Source organism: Artibeus jamaicensis, unplaced genomic scaffold (genome assembly GCF_021234435.1).
Source record: "Artibeus jamaicensis isolate MK-2021 breed Jamaican fruit bat unplaced genomic scaffold, CSHL_Jam_final contig_463, whole genome shotgun sequence".
Taxonomy (NCBI): Eukaryota; Metazoa; Chordata; class Mammalia; order Chiroptera; family Phyllostomidae; genus Artibeus; species Artibeus jamaicensis.
Genome location: NW_026521841.1, coordinates 1982486 through 1994836, shown reverse-complemented (window position 1 = coordinate 1994836; position 12351 = coordinate 1982486). Strand labels below are relative to the sequence as shown.

At 40.6% G+C, this 12351-nt stretch overlaps 1 protein-coding gene across 3 annotated transcripts in view; it reads left to right on the top strand.

The window, feature by feature from the left end:
• Window positions 1–12351, top strand: part of RALB (RAS like proto-oncogene B) — a 42832-nt gene that overhangs the window by 13084 nt on the left and 17397 nt on the right. The gene's annotated exons all lie outside the window — the stretch shown is intronic.

Below are 12351 nucleotides of genomic sequence, written 5' to 3'. Positions count from 1 at the left end.
AGTACCAGGCACACTGGGCACTCAAAAATGAATGGGAAGACCTCATCCAGGGGTTTACTGGTTTACCTCCTTGGAAGAGTAGGCTGCATTGATAGGTGTGTGGTCTACTTAGACTGGGAACAGCTGTGAGTCAGCTATGTGGGGGGAGGGAATTAGGAAGGTGGTGGGGGGGACATTTAGGCTGAGTGTGAAATTACAGGTAATCCTTCATCAGGAGGAAGAGCAGTCTTGGCAGGAGGAATAACGTACACATAGAGTTAAGAACCAGAAGCAGGGTGCTTTTAGCTACTTCAGAGCTTTCTGGTTTTTGTTTTAGTTAATTTAGTTAATTCTTTTGCTTTTCTTTTGGTGGGAGAACAGATACAGAAAAGTTCCTTAGGGAACAGAAATATGTAAAGCAAATTTCCTTAGGCACACAGGGTCACTAAATTGTTTTGCAGATTTAATTTCAGAAAAAATTAGAACAAAAAATTGGAAAGGAACCTAGATCATTTCATTCAGCTTCCTTATTTTTACAAGCAAGGAAGTGGAGTCATACATGCATGAGAACACAAAAATATTCTATTCCCTGATGCTAATGACAATAGCAGCTGCTGGGTGGGGAGGAATTTTGAGTTTCTTCCTTTAAGTCAGTGTGTAAGTGTGTAGGAAAGGCCCAGTGGGCAGAGGAGAACAGAACTGTGTTACCTCTCACTACTGGAATGCCCCAATTAATGAAAAGCAGTAAAAATGCACGAATTTATCTAATAGAGCCGTCAAGGCTGAGTTAATGGAAGGATTTAACAGAGGTGCTGGAGCAGCTGTACTGAGTTCGTATCTATTAAAGATCGTTAGCCAACCGATCAGAAATTTTTCTCTGGGGGACCAGCAGGCCCGGAGCTGAGGGATGCCAAACCACCTGCACGGGTCCTGTCGTGTAGCCGTTCAGGTTCTGCTTTCCACCACAAGGGCCAGTCAGTCAGAAATCACGGTCCACTGAATAACAACCGAATGATCAGACATCATTATCTAAATCAGAGGGTAAAATGATCTTATAAAAAACTAGGTTGCTCTAGGTATTGAAAAACCAAACCACTAAGGCCACAGTTTTTTGCTTACTCTGAGACTTGTTTAATAAATAAACTTACTTTACTTAATAATCTGGTAATCTCTGTTTCAAGGGCCTGTGCCATAACTAATAATGGTAACTTCATAATAAGTTCAATCTTAAAATAGTCAGTTTCTTCAGTGACAAATTTTCAAAGCTTTAAAAATTAATGTTACCCACTTATCACACTTTGCTTTTGAAATAAGAACATAATCACTTAAATTTTTTATTCTTCTTACTGTAAGTAATGGAAATAAGATATGGATGAGTCCAAGTGTTAAATTGACACTGTGTACTAGATTTTATGGTGACCAGAGTTTGGGTAAAATTCATGGTGTTTAGGTTGCAGCATGACTTATGTGATTGTAAAAGGAAATATTCCTACAGGAGGAAAAAAGTGGACCTGGTGCCTGCCCTCATGGGAGTTAATTGTAGTGGAAGAAATAAGTGAAAAGCAGAGAAATGAATTGTGAGTGACCTGCAGTGGAAAAGGCTAAGGGGCTGAAGTGGAGGAAGGTGGACTTACTGGGGTGTGGAGATCTAGGAAGGCCTCTTGGAAAAAGTGACATTTAAGGTGAAACCTACAAGATAAGGCATTAAGTTTGTGAATGGTGATTGGGAAAAGGGTTGGGGTTGGGAGGGGCAGTAGGTGTGGGAAGAGTAGTAGGCCATGGGGTTGGAGAGGTGGAGACTGTGATAGGGGAAGAAAAGGGGTCCTGGAGATATCATTTGAGCCCCTGAAATAAGCATTATTCCTAGACATGTGGTTATTTGAGCCAATAAATAACACTTATTTTTATTTATTTTTGCTTAAGCTACTTTAAAATTGTGGTTTCTTTAATTTTGGACAAGACTTCTAATGATACAAGGGGCCAGAATATTTGAATTCCCTGAAAACACCTTAAGCTGGAGTTGGCTAAAAGTAGAGTTCAAGTTTTAATTCATTCTGAAGGGCGTATTTTTGTGTCACATTTTCCCCTTAGCCCTGCCAGGGTCTGATTCCCTGGACTAAATTGTATGTCCACTTCTAAAGCTGGAAGTACAGTCAGGTGGGACTCCCTTGGTTGGGAGTGATGGAGACACAAGGTAAATGAGCTCACACCGCAAAGGAGAATTTATTGGGAGTGTATGGGACCAGTGTATGTCAGTGACTCAGAGGAGAAAAAAAAAAAACCAAGCCAAGTTAAGGGGCCGAGGATGTGGCTGGGACTCAGGAGCAGCTGGAACCAGCACCCTGAATGCCGCCAGGACTGTTGCATTGTCTGTCTTCATATGCTGATTCCGTCTCTCTTGCTGTAGATCAGCCCTTCCTTCTTCGGGAAAAACATAGCCGCCAACTTGTAGAAATGAGTGGCCTGTAGACATGCTTTTCTTTGCCCACAGTGCTTTTAAAAATTGATGTAGTTACTAACTTTTAAAAGGGGAGATTTCACACAAAAATCCAAATTCCTGGCATCTCTGAAGAAATCAGAAAGTCGACATTCCTAAATCCCAGCGAACAGCTGGTGCTGAGGAACTCCCCTTCCTTTTGGAAGGGGCAGCGTACTGTCTAAAGGGTTGCAGTCCCCCTGCTGCTCTCTTCCTTCCGCCTGGGGCCCCCTTTCCCAGTGGAACCTTCATGGAACCAGCCCGCTCAGCCGGGCGCCCAGACGCTGGTTCGGGTTCAGTGCTCTCCTTCAGACCAGTTTCTCCCGTACTGACTTGGTACATCTTACCTCCCTCACACCCTCCTCTCTCCTGTAATAACCATGGAGGTGACAGAAGGGAGCAGTTTCTAGAAAAGGGGTGCTAGGCAGATAATATCTTAAGTTGCATATTTGGAAAAAATGTGCGTTATTTAGTGAAGTCTATTTTTAAGTTCATTTTTGCCAGATGTACTTTTGCCCAAATGGCCTGTTATTATTCTTAATGTGCCATTACTTTAGTAGTCCTCTGCTTTTTATTTTGGAGGAGAGTTGGGAGGACTTTAGAGAAGCTTTAGTGATGTATGGCAAAACATAAAAATAGTATGTGCAAGTATGCACCTGTTCTTTTTACAGGGTAACAGAAGTATGGCTTGATTACATGTAATCTGAAGACATGGGATTTTGCCGTAGCTACTTTCTTCTACCACATAAAATGGATGATTTGGAGTGTTTAAGCAAATTTTTAAAAAATTGTCCTGAATTGAATTTCTAGGTTTTATTAAGAGAAGATGGAGTGATTTGTACTTTTTTCCTCAATGTAAAGGTTAATGACCATCCTCAGGAGAAATTAAATTGTAAGTCCTGTTAGTATATATATCAGAAATAATAAGCATTTCAGTTGGAACTTATGATGTAACATGGTTTATTCATTTGTTTTTATGGATGGTATAAACTGGGACTACAAAAAGTTGCTATAAATATATTAACAATCTCCTAAAACTTATTTACTGAAAATTAAAATTTAAGTATTAATAGAATTTTTTAAAAGATTCTATTTATTTTTAGACAGAGGGGAAGGGAGAGAGAAAAAGAGGGAAACATCAATGTGTGGTTGCCTCTCATGCGCCCCCTACTGGGGATCTGGCCTGCAATCCAGGCATGTGGCCTGACTGGGAATTGAACTGGTGACCCTTTGGTTCGAGGGCTGGTACTCAATCCACTGAGCCACACTGGCCAGGGCTAAGTAGTAACAGGATTTAATAAAATATTTTAAAAACTTGTCTTCTTGTTCCTAGAGTTTCTATTCTGTTCTAAATTGTGAAAATCGAAGAATGCATTTTTAAGTCAGAATCATCCCTTTTTCTTTAAATTTATTTCATTATTTGACGTGAGCATACCATTTTAAATCTTTATTATTTTGTTCCACTTTTGGTAAAATTATACGCTTTTCCAGGCAAAGTATTTTTTTTAAAAAAGCTTTGTTCTCATTTATTTAGGGCTCCCTGTTTCTGAAGACTTTATTTACTTATTTTAAAATATTTTATTTATTTTTAGAGAGAGGGGAAGAGAGGAAGAATGGGAGGGAGAGAAGAAATAGTGATATAAAAGAGAAATATCCATCAATCAGTTGCCCCCCGAATGCCTGGGAACCAAATTGACAGCCTGGGCTTGTGCCCTGATGGGGAGTTTAACTGGAAACCTTTTGGTTTGCCGGACGATGCCTAACCAATTGAACCACACTGGTCAGGGCCTATTTCTGAAGACTTCAAAACTGTAGCGTGAATATGTGAAAATGATTGTACTCGAACTTGAAGAACAGAAGATAAATAGAAGACTGTATGAGTCTTCTCTTTATAATAAGTTTTTCTCGTTAGTAGGTGGAGAGGAAGGAATTCACTTGATGGGCTGAATGAAAAATGAAGAGACTGTCTCTAGGATGACATTAGAGAGTTGAGTGATACTTTGTCATCTTCATTTAGATACTAGAAAACTCACAAAAATCGAATCAGATTGTGAAATGTGAATCAGGTTTTTTCTTTTTAAACATAGCAATGTACCCATGTATAAACAAAGTTTGGTAGCATAGTGTTAACTGTGAGACTGTCAACTGATTTTATAATAAACTAAGAATTCTGTTTGAAGTTAGATTCATCATTCTGTATAGATGTGTATGCTACTTCTCATAGAATTAAGATGAGAAAAACGGTATGTCCTCTGTGTTAGGTGATGGGTGAAACAGCAGTTAGCTAAATACAGAATCTGTTCTCAGAGAGCTTAAAATTAATGGAATGGTGTTCAATCTAGATGTGTACTAGAATCACCTGGACTGCCTGAGAACACAGGTGCCAGGTCTCCATGTCCCTGAATTGGAATCTCCCGGAGAGTGGGACCTTGGCACCTGCATTTTTGTCTTCATTATTTTTTATAACTTTTTTAGTGTAGAAGTTTTTAAACATATACAAAAGTGAAGAGAGTAGTATAATGAACTACCTTGTATCCATCAGTCAGCTTCAACAATTAACAATTTATGGCCACTCTTATTTCATCTATATCCCTAGTCTCTACTCCCTTGATAACTTTGAAGCAAATCCCACTTGTCATTTAACTTCATTTGTAATGATGTTAAATGAAGTCATTTGAAATTTTCTTAAACAATAAATTTTTTAATATTATGTTTAGATATCCCCAATTTTCTTATGTGTTTATTCATTCAAATTAGCATCCGAATAAGGTCCAGATGCTTCAATCAGTTTTTATGTCTGTTAGATTTCATAATTTATAGGTACCCTCTGTGCCTCTCTTTTTTCTTGGAATGTATTTGCTGAAGAAACTGAGTGGCTTATTCATAGAATGTCTTACAGTTTATATATTGCTGATGGTGTGTCTCTGTGATTGTGTTCAACATACTCCTCTGTCTCTGGTACTTCTGGAATTAAACTTAAAAGCTTTGGGTGCAGGGGTGGTCAAGACCACAACACTGATGGTTGTGTCTTTTTTCAAGATGCTCATCATAATGGTCCTCACTGGTGTGGCTCAGTGTGTTGGGCATTGTCCCGCAAATGGAAGGTTGCTGGTTCGGTTCCATGTCAGGGTGCCTGGGTTGCAGGCCAGGTCCCCAGCTAAGGGCCTGCCATAGGCAACTGATTGATGTTTCTCTTGCGCATAGGTGCTTCTCTCTTTCTTCCTTCCCCTCTCTCTAAAAATAAATAAATAAAATCTTAAAGTTCTACTGGACCTCTAAAAGTGAGCAATAATGTTCTTTTTTAGTATCATTGTGAACAAATTTGATGCATTTCAAGTCATTGCATTTATTGTCTTTATATATCCTGAATTGTCCATCTTTGACCAATCTCTTCAAATTGGTTCTCGAGTGTGCATGCACATGTATATGTGTGTTTTTTAATTATTATTTTTGTAGCTAACAAGCATCTGTTGTTAAACCACAAACAGGACCTTTGGGGAGGGCTTCTGCTTTAATGGCTTACCTTCTAGAATCAATGTTCACAATAGAACACTCATTTTCTTAATGGAACTTTGATGAGAAATGTGGTGTAGTGTATGTGATGGGATATTTTTAATATATGTCCTTATTTTTACTTCTTAAAACTCTTCCCTCATTATTCACTCATCCCTTTATTTATTTATTCTCTGGGCATTTCCAGGTCTCTAATACACTGTGGGCTGGAATTGTAGGCCCTGGGGACACATATGAGTAAGATACTACGTCCCCTTGCAAGGAGTGCCTGTGAGACAGATAACCGCAAGTTTGTGTTGTGTCTTTAAAATGACAGTGGTGTTGGGATTCAGTGCAGGAAGTGAGGTGCTGCCAATTTGCATTCTTACACACAGTGGCACACTCATTTACACAGTCCCTCGGTTTGTTTTGTTACAACTGGGTAATAATTTGGTGTTACATGCTAATAAGACTCTTTTAAAGTGACTTTTTAAAAAAGATTTTATGTACTTATTTTTAGAGAGAGAGGAAGGGGGGGAGAAAGAGAGGGAGAGAAACATCTATGGGCTGCCTCTTGCAACCCAGGCAGGTACTCTGACTGGGAGTAGAACCGGCGACCTTTCGGTTTGCAGGATGATGCCCAACCAACTGAGCCGCACCAGTCAGGGCCGTGTTGATTTTCAGTATGAATGAAAATGATGTCTACTGAGTGGGCAGTTTTACGTTTTCATTATTCAGCATGCACAATCTCTGTGATCCATCTGTTTCCTGTGTTGCTTTATATCAGGAGTACTGTTTTTTAGAGGAGGTTTTTGCGTGACCCTAATTTAGATCAGATTTTTCCTAATTTGACCTGTAACAGGCAGTTGCATGGATAATTGGGATTTGCCTTTACACTTACACTAGTGTCAGTAAAATTCACTGCTTCTTCAGCTGAAGACTTTGATTCATAAGGAATCTGTGGAGACACTTTAAGATTATGCAGATAAGGTGGGGAAAGGCAGAAAACTGTACTTGGGAAAAATTAGAAAATTGTAAAAAATAAAAAGACTATGCACGTAGTTTGTTACTCATCCAAATCTTCCCTTTAGATGTAGCATCTATTAATGATTCTTGCCCAAACCAGTCTTTACTATAATAGTTGCGAAGTGTTGATTTTTCAACTCAGATGCAACCTTTACATTTATCAGTCTGCCTTTGGTGTCCCACTGTAAGGAAGAGCCCTCCCTTCTCCCTTGTGTGTAATATTTAGTATAGATATGGATTCATGAATTCCTAAGTTTTCAGTGTTTTTATTACTCTCCTTAAGTATTTTGGTGCTTCAATTGTCTCACATTAGGATTGTCTTCCTTTTTTATTTTTATTTAAAGGATTAAGAATGTGGATACCATTTCGGGAGACTCCAAGTTATGATTAGACCTCCTAGTAATGTCCGGATTACCTTCAAATCACACTCTCTGGAGAAAAAGTGCTGAACTCAACCCTTTGTGTATGTGCACTGTTGGCTCGTTCCCATGTGCCTTTGTGCACCGTGTTATGCAGATCACTGGGGTTGTGTGGGGTGCTGAAGGAGGAAGTTTTTCCCTTCATTTTCAACTTTTTATTTGATTTTCATGACAACCCTATGATACAGGCAAGGTGGTATTTGGATTCTACCTACCAACTCATTTTCTCCCAGCTTAAGTTTAGTGAAAGGCTAATGACTATATTAGCCTGTGAGACTAAGTAAGGTTCAGTAGACACCACCCCTTCCTCCTAATACTCCTCTGCATGGTTTATACACTGTGATTTGCTTTCAGAGTTTTACTTCTCAAGTGAACATGTGTTCTGGTATTTGAATTAATGCTAAATGGTAGAGAGCCTTATCTAATAATACTGTGTCATAGAACATTACATAAAGAGCATTTCCCAAATTTTTGCCTCCCTGCCAAGCCATCTAATGTGTTTCTTCTTTTTTTTAAATTTTTTTATTGATTATGCTGTTACAGTTGTTCTATTCCCCCCTTCATTTTCTCCACCCTACCCCCCCATCCCCACCATTACCCCCCTTTAGTTTATGACCATGTGTCTCAAGTCCTTTAGATTCTATATTTCCCATACTATTCTTGCCCTCCCCCCATCTATTTTCTATCTACTGTCTATGCTACTTATTTTCTGTACCTTCTCCTCCCTTCTCCTCCTCCCACTCCCCTGTTGCTAACCCTCCTTGAGATCTTCATTCCTATGTTTCCACTCCTGATCTAGCTGTCCTTTTAGTTTGCTTTTGTTTTAGGTGTGGTTGTTACTAACTGTGAGTGTGCTGTCCTTTCACTGTTCATCTTTTTTATCTTCTTTTTCTTAGATAAGTCCCTTTAGCATTTCATATAATAATGGCTTGGTGATGATGAACTCCTTGAATTTGATCTTATCTGAGAAGCACTTTATCTGTCCTTCCATTCTAAATGAAAGTTTTTCTGGATAGAGCAATCTTGGTTGTAGGTCTTTGAATTTCATGACTTGGAGTACCTCTTTCCAGCCCCTTCTTGCCTGTAAGGTGTCTTTTGAGAAATCCGCTGACAGTCTGATGGGAACTCCTTTGTAGGTGACTGTCCCCTTAGCTCTTGCTGCTTCTAGGATTCTCTCCTTCATTTTAATTTTGGCTAACGTAATGATGATGTGCCTTGGTGTGTTCCTCCTTGGGTCCAACTTCTTTGGGACTCTCTGAGCTTCCTGGATTTCCTGGAAGTCTATTTCCTTTGCCAGATTGGGGAAATTCTCCTTTATTATTTGTTCAAATAAGTTTTCCACTCATGGCTGTCCCTTTCCCCCTTCTGGTACCCCTATAATTCGGATGTTGGAGTGTTTAAAGATGTCCTGGAGGTTCCTAAGACTCTCCTCATTTCTTTAAATTCTTGCTTCTTGACTCTTTTCTGTTTGGCCATTATTTACTTTCTTCTGGTCCACTCCATTGATTTGAGTCCCAGTTTCCTTTTCATCGCTATTGATTTCCTTTGCAATTCCATTCATTTCAATTAGTTTCGCCTTCATATGTTTGTCTAATTTGTGGCTATAATCAACCAGTTCTGTGAGGATCCTGATCACCAGTGTTTTAAACTGTGAGTCTGAGAGTTTTGCTATTTCTTCATCGCTTAGATTTATAGGCTCAGGGGCTTTGAGATCTTCTTGAGCCAGTTTTGGTCTGTTCTGGCCCTTTAAGTGTGAGAAGCGGAGCCTTGGACTCCCAGGTCGCTGGGTTGTGACGCTGTATGTGGGGGCGTGGTCAGAGCGGGGAAATGGCGGCGCCCTCTGCTGTTTCTCACAGCTGGGTGAGGAGCAGCGCCTTAGGTGGTTCGCTGGGTTATGACACTGTATGTGAAGGTGGGGTCAGAGCAGGGAAATGGTGGCGCCTTCCCTGCCGCTTGCTGTGGGGACCCGCTGGATTCCGGTCCAATCGCCCACTCCCTCGCTTGTCTATCCATGCACAAATGCAGGACCACAGTCAACACGCAGCCCTGCTCCCCTGCTGTCTCCCCTGCGGTCGCTCGCTCGGTCGCTCACTAGGTCCAACCCTGCGCCTGGATTCTGTGCGCCTGTGTCCGTCTGACCGAGTTTTCCTGTGCAACCCCGGTCCACCAGCTGCTGGTTTCGCCCCTTACCGATCAGGCTGAAGAATTTGTTGTTAACAGACTTCTGAAAAGTTCAATTTTCTGTGTTCTGGCTGTGTTTTCTGTTGCTCATATTTAGTTGTCTCTAAACTTGGTTGTGTGAGAAGGCACAGCACATCCACCTATGCCTCCATCTTGGCGGAAGTCCTGTTTCTTTATTCTTACCAATCCAATGCTGTACAGTGAAGTTGGGCCAGAATGCTGACCTTGCAGTGGCCCCTCTTTTTCTCTAGGATACACTTCTTAAGGCAACACTTTAAGCCCATTTGTAGATGAACATGTCATATCTTTTGAGACTCATCACCCAGTCAACTTCCCCACCATACTTTGTGCTTTAATATTTTGTGGTACCTCCACCCACTATGATGTTTCATGCCTTTTTGCTTTGCAGGTGGTCTCTGTGATGCATGGGAGGTGCCTCTTCCCACCTGCTGAGTGAACTCTTGGTCAGCGTTGAAGCCTTTTCTGATTCTCTTTTTCCAGATTTCATTATGCTTTACACTATGCCATGTGCCATCTTTTCAATGCCTGTGAGACATTATATTAAAATTCCTTAGGAGATTGAGTTTTCTAAAGACACAGATCCACGGATTGGCACAAAGTAGTATTTATAGTATTTTTTGGACAGAAATGAATCAAATTAGAGAGGTTCTCTGTTGGTAAGTAGGTACATATTAAAGGGTGTCTGTTTCTCTAGTCCCCTGAAAAGACCTCTGACTCTCTGAGAGCCATGCCAGGACGTGGTCTTATGGGCCCAGGGCTGTGTTGGGCCTTTCAAGTATTGGCTAAGGTGCAAATAGTTCATTGAAGAGATCAGGTTTGCAAGCCCCTTACAAAGAGTTCTGATTTGTTGTTGAAGGCAATGAGTGAATTATAACTGATTTGCAAAAAAAAGGGGGGTGTATATGCTGAAGTCAGAGATGAATTGCACTGATGTCTATAACTCACATGAAATATGTCAGAAAATAAGACAACCGATGGGTGAGTAGAGGGACCGGATGACTGTGTGTGTGATGGAGCAAATGGAGCAAAATGTGACTTGAGTGTCCAGGTGCTGGGTGCATGGATCACTGTGTAGTTCTCAACTTTTCTTAAAACTTGAAACTTTTCATAATAAAATGCTGAGGAACAGGAATCTGCTATTATTTTTAATAATGCATATATTGGCTAGGCATATCTATAATGAACACAGATCATCAACATGAACTTCCTAAGCCTTCTTAATTATTTTTCTTCCTTGTATTGTTCCTCCTGTCTTTATCTAGTCAAATTCCAGTTCTTATGTTGCTTGCTTAAAATCTCCCTGACCATCCAGTCTGATTTATGTGTTCCTCCTGTGTTTCCCCGAGCACCGCTTGCATATTTCTGCCATAGGACTTACTGTCCTGTACTATGTTCGTTTACTAATCTGTCTGGACCACTAACTAGACTTTGAGTTCCTTGAGTGTAAACACTGTTTTTGGAATGTTTTGGGTACAAGTAAAAACAAAAACAACAATAAATAGACTAACAATAGTTTAAATAAATAGCAGTTATTTTCTCCCATGATAGGAGTCTGGAGGAAGCATTTCCGGTTCCCGGGTAGGTTCCGTGATGGCCACTCAGCAGCCTTTCTCCTGTCTCACCCCTTGTCACATCAGGTTCACTGAGGCAGTTCTGTGGATCGGAAGTAGCCAACCATGGTTAATTCAGTTTTTGAGCTTTCGGCACATTTTAATGAATGTCTGTGAATTTGGTGAACAGCCTTCAGTTTGTTTGTGATTTCTTTTAAGAAAATTGATTTCGTGCTTTTGAAAATAACAGTTCAGAATTACATGTGTTTATAAAAACCCCCCTCCTCAACCTAGAAAATCACTTCTGTCCATTTGTTAAAACAGCTATAATAATTCATAGCAGCAAGGTTGCTTCAGAGAAATTATGTGACCGCTTACTGGTGGGGGTGAGGAGGGCTCTAACCTTATTCCCCACCCTCAGCTCTATGGGAAACAGTTGCAGACCAGAAACTAGGCCAGAGCAGTTTCACTTCCTAAACTAAAGCCTTTTGGGGGGGGCCTACTTTTTTACCCCACTTACTCTATTTTAGTCACAACTCAAATGTGCATAATTATCTAGTTAATGGCTTAGAATACTTATTAAAAAGCACATAATTAGAAAAGGGAGAGTGGAAAGAAGGCCCGGTGTGGGCGAATAAGCACCAGTGACGGGAAAGAAGCAGACTGTCTCCACGGGCGGCGGCAGTGGCGACCACCCTTAGAAAGGAGAGCGAGTCACCTGTGGTCCTGCCACCCGTGGGTACTCACTGTTAGCAGCGTGTTTCTTGCTAGTATTTCAGTCTCTGTATTCCTATATTTAAAACCAATTTCAGATCATATTTATGTAGTTTTGTGTATTTTCTCATGTATTTTATCTATCCTTATTAAATGGAGCAGGCTGAGCACTTTTCTTGAAGATTTAACTCTTAAAGATAGTTTTGTGTTTTTTGTAAACTTTCTGCCAGTGATTGACAGGATTTAGAGTATGCTACCCTAAGATCTGCCACTTTGGCATAAGGATTGTTTTGAGCTAAGGGCAATTGAGAAAGATAATGATGGGAAGAGAAGCTGCCTTCCCCTCTCTGTGGGAAGAGAAGGGCAGTTCCTACTCACCTGAGACAACTCTAGATGCCAGCGAGGAGCCCGGAGGAGCCCAGAGAGGCACCAGAGGAATCTGCCTAACAAACCTTGCTCACCCTCACCTTTTGTTGGTTTCCCCACGCATTTA